Genomic DNA, 13,165 nt, shown 5'->3' with positions numbered 1-13,165 from the left:
TGACCAATTACAGTACTGACCAACAGCTAGAAAAGCCATATGACCTGAAGGTGCCCTCAGGTACCCATAGCCCTAAATATCAGGTATCTGGTGTACAAAGACAGGACATCCAGCAGCCGGTGTCTTACATCCAACGTCAGGACATCAGACGACGATGTATTTGGGAGTCACTGCCTTAAAGGGGTACTCCACCCCTAGACATCTTATCCCCTATCCTTTGGATAAGATGTCTGATCGCAGGGGTCCCGCAGCTGGGGACCCCCACGATCTCCCTGCTGCACCCAGTGTTTGTTTAGAGCGCTGGATGCAGCGCCTGAAACTCGTGACATCACAGCCAGGCCCCCTCAATGCAACTCTATTGGAGGGGGTGTGAAGGCCACGAGCCTCGGCCCCGCATCGCCAGTCATCTGGCACAGAGCGAAGTTCACTCCGTGCATCGAATGTATGAGGTGCCGCAGCCGAGTCGCGGGGGTCCTACTTTCGAAAACATTTTCGCTGCACAGTCCACACTGTAATTTCCGATCCGGTAGAATTCCGAAATAGATTCCCATTTGTTCAATGGGAATTTGTGCACTGTCCTAGGCATTATGGAAATGCAGAGGCGAAAGCTTCAGGGGTGCAGGAATACAGGCGCTGACCAAGAAGGGGACCAGTGAAGCCAGGTAGGTAGCAAACAGCTTTAATCCAATGCGACGCGTTTCACCGCGCTTGCGCGGTTTCATCAGGCATAACAAACACTTCGCCGGAAGGGGTTTATATACACACAGGTATTAACCCCTGCCTGACTTGGTGAGATCAACAAAATACAAGATTTTTTTCCTTAATAAAAGAATACAAAAAAAAAATATATATATACATATAATAAAAAAATGCACAACAATACAACATTAACAAATGTGCGGCCTTAAAAACAAGACAAAACATTCAATAAAAAAAAAAAAAAAAGACAGCAAGCCATCGCATTGCATGAGTCACCTGCTGCTATAGAAGTAAAGTGCAACTGAGTCTAAGAAATGCGATATCGCATAATGTATATTGTGCCCAGGGTCAAACATGTTTTTATAAATTTTATAAATACTGACCGTATCGATCCTGCACATCTCCCGTCCCACCTTAGTGAGAGGTGAAAGGCGCAAAACCGCACCTCCCCCGTCCCACCTTAGTGAGAGGTGAGAGACACAAAGCCGCACCTCCCCCGTCCCACCTTAGTGAGAGGTGAGAGGCACAAAGCCGCACGGTATGTACCTACACCTGTGATTATAAAAAATTCCCATCAAAAACAGGGAAAAAAAATTATATTATAGGAAGTAAAATAGATAAAAAATATGTATAGTAATATATATAATAAAAATAGAAAAACCACATGTCAAAATCTACCTAAAAGGGAGAATGATGATGTAGATATATGTCCAGGAACAACTAATTAATCTCAGCAATCTGAACGGGCACTATCCGAGAAGTATCTCCCGAAAGAGGGCAGAGAATGGGAAGTTCTGTTATCAAGGAGAGGGAGAGAAGAAAACTTATATATTTTTATATATTATATATTTTTCTACAAAAACATATATATAAATAACTAATGGACCAATATATGAAGAGTGAAGATACATTTTCATAATTAATAAAGTGGTGGAGTCACTAACTGGGAAATTAAAAAAAAAATAAAAATATATATATATATATATATATATATATATATATATAACAAAAGAGAAGGGGGGAGAAAAAATATTTATTTGACATTCTCTATGGTCTCATTAAGGCCATTCGGGACCAATGTGACGAGTTTGTGGATCCAATAGGATTCATGATTAATGAGACTTTGGTATCTATTAACACAATCTGATGGAATAGTTTCAAGAATTATTAATTTTAGAAAATCTAGGTTGTTATTATGCTTGAATGTAAAATGTTTTGAAACACTATGTAGTAGATATTTGTGTTTAATGTTCCAACGGTGTTTATTCCTACGGGACGGCACTGTTTGTACAGTGCGGCCCACGTATTGGAGATCACAGCTACATGTTAATAGATATATTGCAAATGTCGTATTACATGTAACTTTTTCTTTAATCTTATATGATACCTGAGTAATAGAAGAAAGGAAAGAAGTAGTGGGTTCTTTAATTAAACTACAACATAAACAACGAGGGCCTCCACAGGGAGCGCAGAAGCCATCATTATATGACCGCAATTGCGGTTTTCCTTTGAATCTACTAGGGGCCACCATATTTTGTAAGTTGCTTGCCCGTCTAAAAGTAATTCTAGGGGTAGGGGGAATTAATTCTCCAAGAACAGGATCTCCAAGTATAATTGGCCAATGTTTATGTAATATTTGTTTGATTTTTAATGATTCTTTATTATAATTGGTCACAAAATTTGTTTTAAATTCAAAAGAGTTATCAGATTTACTAGTAATTTGTGCTTTTGGATTACTAAATCCGATTGTTTTTTATTTCTTATTTTGTTATAAGAGTTAGTTAGAAGTTTCTTTGGATAGCCTTTTTCAAGGAACCGTCCCCTAAGGACAGCAGCCTGAGAAACAAAGTCCTCATTCGAGGTGCAGTTCTTCCGAATGCGCAGGTACTGTCCATAGGGGACGCCCCTTAACCATGCTGGATAATGTGCGCTACCAAAGTTGAGAAAACTATTGATATCAACTTTTTTTAAATGTGTTTTAGTGATAATTTGATCTGTATTCGATTTAGTCAACTCCAAATCCGAAAAAAATTGGACGGAGTCAGAGGAATAATGCATTGTAAATTGTATGCCCCAAGAATTCTGATTTAACTCATGAACAAAATTTTCTGCCTCCAAGAGGGTGCCCCCCCCCCCCAAAATGAAAAAAAGATCATCTATAAATCTCCGAAAAAAAATATACAAACTTAGAAAAAGCCCGAGACTGTGCCATAATTAGGGACTCGAATCGCCCCATGAACAAATTTGCATAACTTGGGGCGAAACGAGTCCCCATGGCACAGACAAAATGTTGTGTTCTAAAATAAACCGAATGGAGTTTAACAGAAATGTGGCTTGATCTCTAGATAAAAGGGGGTCACTACTAAAGGTATCAAGAATGGCGGCAAGTCCAAGTTCTGTATCTATATTTGAATAAAGAGAACAAACGTCTAGTGTTAGAAAAGAGAAATTTGATGGTAAAGGTACTGTACTAAACTCGTGTATGAGTTGAGTAGAATCTCTCAAATAAGATGGCAAATGAATTACCGTATTTTTCGCCCTATAGGACGCATTGGCGTATAAGACGCACCCAATTTTTAGGGGCAAAATCTTAAAAAATAAAGATTTTGAACCCAATAGTGGTCTTCAACCTGCGGTCCTCCAGATGTTGCAAAACTTCAACTCCCAGCATGCCCGGACAGCCGTTGGCTGTCCGGGCATGCTGGGAGTTGTAGTTTTACAACATCTGGAGGTCCGCAGATTGAAGACCACTGCAGGAGGAGGTAATACTCACGTGTCCCCGCCGCTCCGGACCCGTCACCGCTGCCCTGGATGTCGCTCCATCGCTGTCGCCACGTCCCCGTCGTTCCGGAACGTCTCTGCTGCCGGCCGGGTATCCTCGCTCTCCGTCGCCGCCATCACGCCGTTACGCACGCCGACGTACGTACGCGACGACGTGATGACGAGGAAGGAGAGCGCCGGCCATACAGGGGATCCCGGCACGGAGCAGACACCAAGGAGGCAGGTAAGGTCCCTCCCGGTGTCCTGTAAGCACTAACCCGGCTATTCAGTCGGGCTGTTCGGGACCGTCGCGGTGAAATCGCTGAACAGCCGGGTTAGTGTCACTTTCCCTTCAGACGCGGCGGTCAGCTTTGATCGCCGCGTCTGAAGGGTTAATACAGGGCATCACCGCGATCGGTGATGTCCTGTATTAGCCGCGGGTCCCGGCCGTTGATGGCCGCAGGGACCGCCGCGATAGGGGTGTATTCGCCGTATAAGACGCACCGACTTTTTCCCCCCAGTTTTGGGGAAGAAAAAGTGCGTCTTATACGGCAAAAAATACGGTACATATGGCGGCAAAAAAAAAAAATCTATAAAATGAGAGAGGTTAGCTGTCATAGATCCCACCCCTAATATGATAGGACGTCCGGGGGGGGGGGGTTTATGGAATTTTTGTGTAGTTTGGGTAAATAATAAAAATGCGGTGTGTTATAATTCTTAATAGACAGAAAATGTAATTCTTTTTTATTTAGCAGAGAATGATCCGTGGCATTTTTAATCAGAGTGCAATAAGATTCAAAATAACTAGTGGATGGATTAGTGGACAAAACTTCGTAATAGTTTTTATCTGATAGAATATGAAACGACTCCTCCACATATGCAGTACGGTCTAAAATAACCGTACCCCTCCCCCCCCCCCTTATCTGTGGGACGAATAATGATATTCTCATTATTTTGTAAGGTTTTTATAGCCGCCCGTTCAGACTTGCTGAGATTGGAATGTGGTTTCACAGTTACATGTCTAATTATAGAATTATCCTGATGAGGATCAGAGATATTTTCTGTAAATACATTATCTGGATTCAAACAGTCCCCTTCATTATTTTTAACTCTATCAATCATAGAAAAATGTTGGTCAAGTGTGAGTTTACGTATATAACTACCGTATTTTTCGCCGTATAAGACGCACTTTTTCTTCCCCAAAACTGGGGGGAAAAAGTCGGTGCGTCTTATACGGCGAATACACCCCTATCGCGGCGGTCCCTGCGGCCATCAACGGCTGGGACCCGCGGCTAATACAGGACATCACCGATCGCGGTGATGCCCTGTATTAACCCTTCAGACACGGCGATCAAAGCTGACCGCCGCGTCTGAAGGGAAAGTGACACTAACCCGGCTGTTCAGTCGGGCTGTTCGGGATCGCCGCGATTTCACCGCGACGGTCCCGAACAGCCCGACTGAATAGCCGGGTTAGTGCTTACAGGACACCGGGGGGGACCTTACCTGCCTCCTCGGTGTCTGCTCCATGCCGGGATCCCCTGTATGGCCGGCGCTCTCCTTCCTCGTCATCACGTCGTCGCATACGTGCGTCGGCGTGCGTAACGACGTGATGGCGGCGACGGAGAGCGAGGATACCCGGCCGGCAGCAGAGACGTTCCGGAGCGACGGGGACACGGCGACAGGGATGGAGCGACATCCAGGGCAGCGGTGACGGGTCCGGAGCGGCGGGGACACGTGAGTATTACCTCCTCCTGCAGTGGTCTTCAATCTGCGGACCTCCAGATGTTGCAAAACTACAACTCCCAGCATGCCCGGACAGCCAACGGCTGTCCGGGCATGCTGGGAGTTGTAGTTTTGCAACATCTGGAGGTCCGCAGGTTGAAGACCACTATTGGGTTCAAAATCTTTATTTTTTTTGATTTTGCCCCTAAAAATTGGGTGCGTCTTATACGCCGGTGCGTCCTATAGGACGAAAAATACGGTATTCAGATCTAAAAGTAATTGAAAATCACTAGGACGGGTAACAGGACAAAAAGAGAGACCCTTTGATAACAGGTCAATCTCCCCCTGTGTCAAGATATATTGAGATAAATTAAAGATCTTTATTTGGGTATCATTGATTTTTTGTGCAGCAAGGTCGTTTTTTTTTAGGTGGACCGGCCCCCTCTGCAGCCTCCTATACCTATTTTTCTTTTTACTGATTTTTTGTTGTTCTGTGGTAATACAGGTGCTATCGGGAAGTAATGTGTGATTGGAAGGTGATCTGGATTCACTGAAATTGATGTTAAGACAGTGTTCACACGTGGGGTGCGGGAGGCTAAAAAAGAAGGTGCAGAAGATATATCAGAAGTGTTCCCAATTTCAGAATCTTCGTGTACAGTAATGATAGAGGAATTCAAAAGGTCCTCAATATCCTTGTGATGTGCTGGACTCAATGGTATTAGAGGGGGAAGGAAGGGACAGACCATATCTGGAGACGGACGATCCATAGTATTTAAAACTGATCCGACATTTGCAATATATCTATTAACATGTAGCTGTGATCTCCAATACGTGGGCCGCGCTGTACAAACAGTGCCGTCCCGTATGAATAAACACTGTTGGAACATTAAACACAAATATCTACTACATAGTGTTTCAAAACATTTTACATTCAAGCATAAGAACAACCTAGATTTTCTAAAATTAATAATTCTTGAAACTATTCCATCAGATTGTGTTAATAGATACCAACGTCTCATTAATCGTGAATCCTATTGGATCCACAAACTCGTCACATTGGTCCCGAATGGCCTTAATGAGACCATAGAGAATGTCAAATAAATATTTTTTCTCCCCCCCTCTCTTTTGTTATATATATATATATATATATATTTTTTTTTTTTTCCAGTTAGTGACTCCACCACTTTATTAATTATGAAAATGTATCTTCACTCTTCATATATTGGTCCATTAGTTATATATATATATATGTTTTTGTAGAAAAATATATAATATATAAAAATATATAAGTTTTCTTCTCTCCCTCTCCTTGATAACATAACTTCCCGTTCTCTGGCCTCTTTCGGGAGATACTTCTCGGATAGTGCCCGTTCAGATTGCTGAGATTAATTAGTTGTTCCTGGACATATATCTACATCATCATTCTCCCTTTTAGGTAGATTTTGACATGTGGCTTTTCTATTTTTATTATATATATTACTATACATATTTTTTTTATCTATTTTACTTCCTATAATATAATTTTTTTTCCCTGTTTTTGATGGGAATTTTTTATAATCACAGGTGTAGGTACATACCGTGTGGTTTTGCGCCTTTCACCTCTCACTAAGGTGGGACGGGGGATGTGCAGGATCGATACGGTCAGTATTTATATAATTTATAAAAACATGTTTGACCCTGGGCACGATATACATTATGCTATATCGCATTTCTTAGACTCAGTTGCACTTTACTTCTATAGCGGCAGGTGACTCATGCAATGCGATGGCTTGCAGTCTATGATTCCAATTGGTCATAAATCAGCTTTTTTTTTTTTTTTTTTTTTTATTGAATGTTTTGTCTTGTTTTTAAGGCCGCACATTTGTTAATGTTGTATTGTTGACGCAAGCCCCAAGTCAATATGTGGACCAAGTACTTAGACCATTTGTATACTCATTACCATCATATGTACGGGATACAATGGATGTACTGAGGAGACTCGAGGGGTTAGTGCTTGAGGAAGGGTCTTATTTGGCGTCTTTGGACGTAGAGGCGCTATACTCGAGCATTCCACATGACTTGGGGCTTAAAGCCACTGAGTCCTTCCTAAAAACTAGGGGACTTCAATACACTCCACACAATGATTTTGTCATCCAATTGTTGTCATTTGTCCTTACTAAAAACTATTTTGTCTTCGAGGGGAGGTCCTTCCACCAGCAGCATGGAACAGCTATGGGGAGCCCCTGCGCCCCCAGTTACGCTAATCTCTATTTAGGCTGGTGGGAGGACCAAACCGTATTCGGAGACGAAATGATTGAATGGACACAACATATCAGTTTATGGATACGATTTATAGATGATATCCTGCTAATTTGGACGTCATCCAAAAGCAAATTTGAAGAGTTTGTACAAAGTCTGAATAATAACGCATTCAATCTCAGATTTACTCACACGATTAGTCAATATGAAATTGAATTTTTGGACATTAAAATAAAACTGACAACTAATAACACTATTGAGACCACGCTTCACAGGAAAGAGACAGCCACAAATACCCTTCTTCGGTGGGAGAGCTATCATCCTCTCCCCCTGAGGAAGGGTATACCGACAGGACAATACTTACGGGTAAAGCGCAATTGCTCAAGTCTTTCGGAATTTCAAACTAAAGCTATGGAGTTAAAACAACGATTGAGGGAAAGGGGATACCCCAATAAAGTCCTGAAAAAAGCCTATCATAGGGCCCTCAATAGCCCTAGGACAGAATTATTGATTCCAAAACCCAAACAGGATGGAGAGGAGATTCTCAGAATAATAGGCAACTATGATGCTAAATCGAGGGAGGTGAGAGAAATTTTCCAAAAATATTGGGAGATCCTGAGGGCAGATAAGACACTGGCTGCAGTGCTACCAGAAGATCCCTCTATAACATATCGAAGAGGTAGAAATTTAAAAGATAGACTCATTAGAAGCAATTTTGAACCAGAAACAAGCCAGGAGACCTGGTTAAAAACGGGAGCAAAAGGTACCTATCCATGTAGTGGATGCATTGTATGTCCACATATTAAAAGGGGTAATCACTGTGAAAGTGCCACTAATCAAAAGTTATTTCCCCTGAAACATTGGGCAAATTGCAATATGAAAGGGGTGGTCTATGTGTTGAGTTGTCCGTGCCCGGTCAACTATGTAGGCAAAACATTTAGAACATTGAAAAATAGGGTACAGGAACATCTGGCTGATATAAGGCATCGGAGAGACACCCCAGTGGGAAATCACTTCTCATGTAGCCACGACGGTGACCCTAGAGAACTAAAGGTACAGGTACTGGAAGTGGTTAAGCCCCCAGTTAGAGGGGGGAACTGGGATAAAATTCTCCTGCAAGTAGAAGCTAAATGGACATTTCTTATGGATTCAGTCAGACCCAAGGGATTGAATGAATTCATAGCATTTTCAAGCTTCATTTAAATCAGAAAAAAATAAATAATCCCTCCCCTAGCGTCCCTAATATACTTCTTACAAAGTAAGAAAGACCAACAAAATAAAGTAAATAATAAACATATAATTATTCATAGTTATATATCTGATCGGTCAATAAATTTGCAGCGCCTCGGTAATAATGAAAATTTCTGTATCAATATATCATTGCAGCCTCAATATTTCCACCTAAACAGAAACTGACAGAATGGTTAGAACGTGTAGTATTACCCTAACCCTGACCAGAATACACTCCCCCATACACCTGGTCCCAATACACACCTTCTCTGCACATAGACACGCCAGGTAACTGACGTAGCAAGCAGTGATAGGTAGAACCAGAAAGGAAGGAGGGTGGAGTGGGAATGACGTCCTATTTAAAGAAGATACAATGGCGGCATTTGGTGCTGACCGCCATCAGTGTCGGACATCAAACAACCTGGCTCTATACTTCTGATGAAAGAAAATGGCCTAATATGGTTCCTGAAGACCTGGCAAAAGAAACGCGTCGAACCTAGACAATGTGAACTGCATCCTTGATCTACACCAGGTTTTTCTTTCCATTTGCACTTTTTTCTATTGACCTCTCTTAACCCCTTAAGGACACATGACGTACTGGAACGTCATGTGTCCACTCCCGATCTATAACGCGGGGCCACGGCGTGGCCCCGCGTCATAGCGGTTCGGGCCCGGCCTCTAACAACGGCCGGGACCCGTGGCTAATAGCGCGCGGCATTGATCGCTGTGCCGCGCGCTATTAACCCTTTAGACGCGGCGTTCAAAGTTGAACGCCGCGTCTAAAGTGAAACCGAAACCATGCCGGCTAGCTCAGTGGGCTGTTCGGGATAGCCGCGGTGAAATCGCGGCGTCCCGAACAGCTGACAGGACAGCGGGAGGGCCCCTACCTGCCTCCTCGCTGTCCGATCGCCGAATGACTGCTCAGTGCCTGAGATCCAGGCATGAGCAGTCATGCGGCAGAATCATCGATCACTGGTTTCTTATGAGAAACCAGTGATCAATGTAAAAGATCAGTGTGTGCAGTGTTATAGGTCCCTATGGGACCTATAACACTGCAAAAAAAAAGTGCAAAAAAAAAGTGAACAAACATCATTTAACCCCTTCCCTATTAAAAGTTTGAATCACCCCCCTTTTCCCATAAAAGAAAAAACACAGTGTAAATAAAAATAAAAATAAACATAAATGGTATCGCCGCGTGCGGAAATGTCCGAATTATAAAAATATATCGTTAATTAAACCGCACGGTCAATGGCGTGCGCGCAAAAAAATTCCAAAGTCCAAAATAGTGCATTTTTGGTCACTTTCTATATCATGAAAAAATGAATAAAAAGCGATCAATAAGTCCTATCAATGCAAAAATTATACCGTTAAAAACTTCAGATCACGGCGCAAAAAATGAGCCCTCATACCGCCCCATACACGGAAAAATAAAAAAGTTATAGGGGTCAGAAGATGACAATTTTAAACGTATAAATTTTTCTGCATGAAGTTATGATTTTTTCCAGAAGTGTGACAAATTCAAACCTGTATAAGTAGGGTATCATTTTAATCATATGGACCTACAGAATAAAGGTAAGGTGTAATTTTTACCGAAAAATGTACTACGTAGAAACGGAAGCCCCCAAAAGTTACAAAATGGCGTTTTTTTTTTCAATTTTGTCTCACAATGATTTTTTTTCCCGTTTCACCGTAGATTTTTGGGCACAATGACTGATGTCATTACAAAGTAGAATTGGTGGTGCAAAAAATAAGCCATCATATGGATTTTTAGGTGCAAAATTGAAAGAGTTATGATTTTTTAAAGGCAAGGAGCAAAAAACGAAAATGCAAAAACGGAAAAACCCCCGGTCCTTAAGGGGTTAAAAAGATATATAAGGCAATGCATGCATGCAAAGTGTAAATGGATTCCTGTGAGAAAGGAAATATGATACTAAGTGAATAACAATCACGGAACACTTGTATCAAATATACCAAGTATGCAAATGGATAACAAAAAAGAAATAAGTGCATATTTAAATATATTAATATGATAAAGGTCATAAGTTGTTGACAATCGCATTATAGACTGTGCATACTAAATACAACTACAATCAATGATTACTAATGCTTGAATCTCACAAAATATTAAACTGGATAATATCCCTACATCTGCATTTGGCTCCATATACGCTGAACAATATGTGTGACCGCAATACAATGTGAACAGAGTCTTTACGTACTCAGAGGTTCATATGCAATCGTCCAATCATACCTGAATCTATTTGTGCATGAGTAACAAAAAGGCTACAAATTGTGTGAAATATACATGTGGTGATTTATTGGTATTGCGATGATTGATGGGCTCACATACACAGTAATATACTCACTATAAGTAATAGTGAAGAATCGAGGTGTATGAATTACACCCTGAATATTCACTATATAGAGCTCAGTGCAGTGAATATATACACCTCAGTATAATAATAATGAACAGATAACACTGTATGAATTACACCCTGAATATTCACTATATAGAGCTCAGTGCAGTGAATATATACACCTCAATATAATAATAATGAACAGATAACACTGTATGAATTACACCCTGAATATTCACTATATAGAGCTCAGTGCAGTGAATATATACACCTCAATATAATAATAATGAACAGATAACACTGTATGAATGAGGTGCTGTGGTGACTGTGAATGTCTCATGAAGAGGGTCAAAAAAGGCTGAGACATGAAAACACCAATGTGAACATAAAGCTAAAACTTAATAACGCAGAGTGGATATTAGAACTACAAAAATAAAATAAATACGAGGACGAATAACTAGGACCGTATATGTTTATATGTGATTTAAATTAATCCCAATCGGAGAGTGTTATACAGTGGAGGATATACGCCTTAGCCGGTGAAAAAACGATTTATTTAAGAACCTCAATCTGAAAACTATTCAAATATCACAACCAGCAGGAGTGCGAATGAGCACCTACATAAGGTGTTGGATATACGCCCAGAAGGGCAATCAACCGGCAGCAGTGTGAACAAGCACATACATAGGGGTTTGCACATACACCCAGGTTGACGATCTATTAGCAGGAGTGTGGACAAGCGCACATATAGGGTGTTGGATATACGCCCGGGATGGCGACTAACCCTGTGTACTAATGAACAAACCCATGTGGAGTATAACAAATATATCGCAACCGGCATGGATGTGAACAAGCATATAGCAATATGGGATTAATTGCAATTTAACACAGCACTATGAGCAATATATTACGGAATTGTTGTTGTAGTGTACTGGTATTCCAATGTGGATGCGTCTATTATATACTGAAATAAGAAAAGGAGAATAACGCAAGCACAGCGGCGACCTATGTGAATAGGCACCGATACTGAGATTGATCAATAGACCTTTAACACACAGGAACTTATGAACATTGTTTGAACTTTCAGAATCATTACGGAATTATGAACATTGTTTGAACTAAAAGTATATTATATACACTGGTGGCGGTCAAGAAAAATTTACCATTTATTATTTTGTTTTTTTGTACGTTTTTTAAGGATAAATTAAAATTAATATTTTTAAGGTTCCCTTTACGATTATTCTTTCTAATTAAATTTGGGAGACCTAACCTACGCAGTGGTCAGTACCACAAAAATCTTTTCTATATATATATTTTTTTATTTTCCAGTTAGTGACTCCACCACTTTATTAATTATGAAAATGTATCTTCACTCTTCATATATTGGTCCATTAGTTATATATATATATATGTTTTTGTAGAAAAATATATAATATATAAAAATATATAAGTTTTCTTCTCTCCCTCTCCTTGATAACATAACTTCCCGTTCTCTGCCCTCTTTCGGGAGATACTTCTCGGATAGTGCCCGTTCAGATTGCTGAGATTAATTAGTTGTTCCTGGACATATATCTACATCATCATTCTCCCTTTTAGGTAGATTTTGACATGTGGCTTTTCTATTTTTATTATATATATTACTATACATATTTTTTATCTATTTTACTTCCTATAATATAATTTTTTTTCCCTGTTTTTGATGGGAATTTTTTATAATCACAGGTGTAGGTACATACCGTGCGGCTTTGTGCCTCTCACCTCTCACTAAGGTGGGACGGGAGATGTGCAGGATCGATACGGTCAGTATTTATATAATTTATAAAAACATGTTTGACCCTGGGCACAATATACATTATGCGATATCGCATTTCTTAGACTCAGTTGCACTTTACTTCTATTGCGGCAGGTGACTCATGCAATGCGATGGCTTGCAGTCTGTGATTCCAATTGGTCATAAATCAGCTTTTTTTTTTTTTTTTTTATTGAATGTTTTGTCTTGTTTTTAAGGCCGCACATTTGTTAATGTTGTATTGTTGTGCATAGGCAGGGGTTAATACCTGTGTGTATATAAACCCCTTCCGGCGAAGTGTTTGTTATGCCTGATGAAACCGCGCAAGTGCGGTGAAACGCGTCGCATTGGATTAAAGCTGTTTGATACC

General features: G+C 40.6%; 1 protein-coding gene across 2 annotated transcripts in view; it reads left to right on the top strand.

Moving 5' to 3' along the window:
- Positions 1-13,165, top strand: part of TAS1R1 (taste 1 receptor member 1) — a 59,398-nt gene that overhangs the window by 17,004 nt on the left and 29,229 nt on the right. The gene's annotated exons all lie outside the window — the stretch shown is intronic.

Source organism: Hyla sarda, chromosome 10, assembly GCF_029499605.1.
Source record: "Hyla sarda isolate aHylSar1 chromosome 10, aHylSar1.hap1, whole genome shotgun sequence".
NCBI classification, from domain to species: Eukaryota; Metazoa; Chordata; class Amphibia; order Anura; family Hylidae; genus Hyla; species Hyla sarda.
The sequence above is the reverse complement of the archived record's forward strand: the minus strand, read 5'-3'. Positions and strand labels throughout refer to the sequence as shown.